Source organism: Peromyscus californicus, unplaced genomic scaffold (genome assembly GCF_007827085.1).
Source record: "Peromyscus californicus insignis strain IS unplaced genomic scaffold, ASM782708v3 Scaffold_8__1_contigs__length_139910024, whole genome shotgun sequence".
Lineage (NCBI taxonomy): Eukaryota > Metazoa > Chordata > Mammalia > Rodentia > Cricetidae > Peromyscus > Peromyscus californicus.
Genome location: NW_026294606.1, coordinates 2,363,750 through 2,365,910, shown reverse-complemented (window position 1 = coordinate 2,365,910; position 2,161 = coordinate 2,363,750).

Below are 2,161 nucleotides of genomic sequence, written 5' to 3'. Positions count from 1 at the left end.
GCCCAAGGGAAAAGGGCCCCAGCCCACGTGACTCAGATAGCTGGGCAAGCCCTCAAGGAAACCTCCCTAGCCTCCCTGATGGTGGCAGCTGCCAAGGCGCAATAAGCAGGCTGTAAATAGAGCAGCGCTGCTGGGAAGGGCCGCCTCGTTCTCTGCTTGAGCTCCTGTTTTTGAAGGTCCCAAGAAGCCACGATCAGCCGCAGGTGAGAGGAAAGAAAAACAGGTAATAAAAATGGCCCACAAAATCTTCTTATGTGGACACAAAAGTGTTCTCTGCAGACAGCTGCCACAGGGCCTCATTGTTCGTCTCAGATGGCAGATTGGCAGATACCTTATTTAGGGCATAGGTCACATAACTAATGGCAATCCCAGGATGACTGTACAAAGGTTCCTTCGGGTTTATTTCCGTTAAGCATGTATGGCAAGGGGGATGTCCGTGGGAGGTACCCAAACCTGGAATATAAATATGACATTCCTAGCAAAGTGTCTAGTCCCAGGGTTGATTTATTAGTTTAGCTGGATTTTTATTTTTACTTTAAAAATATTTCTCTATCTAAAAAGAAATATCAGGGCTGGAGAGATGCCTCGGCTGTGAAGAGCACTGGCTGCTCTTGCAGAGGATCTGGGTTTGATTCCTAGCACCCAGTTTGGTGGCTCACAACCATCTGTAACTCCAGTTCTAGGGTATCCAGTATCCTATTCTGACTTCCAAGGGCACCAAGCATGTAAGTGGTAGGCATACATACATGCAGGCAGAACACTCATATGCATAAAATGATCTAATGAAAAATGTTTAAAGAAATACTTTTTTAAAGTGCCCTAGAATGAACTGTGTGTGCATCTGGCAGCATTCTGTTTACATGATATTTCTGTGACTGTAGACAGACCTGTCTCTGCGTCCTAAGCTGGCTACCTGCTGTATGGATAATTTGGGAGTATTGCTAAACTCTTGAAACCTCAGTTTCCTCATAAATTCAGATGACAACTTGTAGAGTGGCTATAAGGATTGAAAATCAGTCAGCAGGCCTGGTGCCATGCTCAGTGTCTTAGAAACCTGTGCCCTTGCAGCTTTTCAGTGTACTTAGAACCACAAGCATATATGTAAACAATGTCAGTTATCTCCACCCACTTGGAGAGCTGAGTTAGGAGAGTGCCAAGTCTGGGTAAAATATCAAGATTCTATATCAAGTAAATAAATAAACAAAACTGAGGGCTTGTACATTGCCCTACAATTTTATATCTTCCATTGATAATTATTTCATTAAACTGTGTTTAGCTACAAGTCATTGAAAATTCAGAGTAATTTGTGCATGTGTTTTTTTTTTAATTTTGTTTTTCTCAAAGATCATGGATTTGCCAGTCTGTAGCTGTGACATCCTCTCAAGTAGTCAAAGGTCCCTTTCAAAGCTTCATTCTGGGGCTGGAGGGATGGCTGGATGATTGGATTAATTAGTAAAGTGCTTGCCATAGGCCTGAGGACCTGAGTTTGGATTCTTCAGGACCTATGTTAAAAACCAGACATATTGGAGTATACCTGTAATCCCAGCTCTGGGGAGGAAGCAGGAGCAACGGGGCCTTGCTGGCCAGCAAGTCTAATCAAATCAGTAAGCACTGTGCTCAGTGAGAGAACAGCTGCATTTCAATGGTACAAGTTCAAGTTGCCTACATGGTCTGTGACGGCAGTTCCTGACCTTTGCAAATGGCAAAGTTTTTTGGGGCACATGACAGAGTGTAAACTTAGAGCAGCCGTGGTGACAGTCCAGAGGCGGGGTGACAGCTGCCCCTCACAGGTATTTCAGGACTGCCAACATATTAGTGACAGAGTTATTGGTGACCTGGTTGTGTTCCCTGGAAAACACTCACAAGTCTAAGTGGATCAGGACAAATGAACCTCCAGCACCAGACTGGGACAGCTGAGACCTCCTGTCTCATTGACAGAACAACTCATTCTTTAGCCTTTCCGTTGGAGACAGCCATTATTGAACTACAGGCTGTGGCCTGGAAGCCCCTCCTATAACGCCGTGCGTGTGTGCACGCGCGCACGCGCGCGCGCGTGTGTGTGTGTGTGTGTGTGTGTGTGTGTGTGTGTGTGTACGAATGTGTGTGTGCATGTATGCATGCATATGTGTGCGTGTGCATGTGTGTGCACATACACACGCAC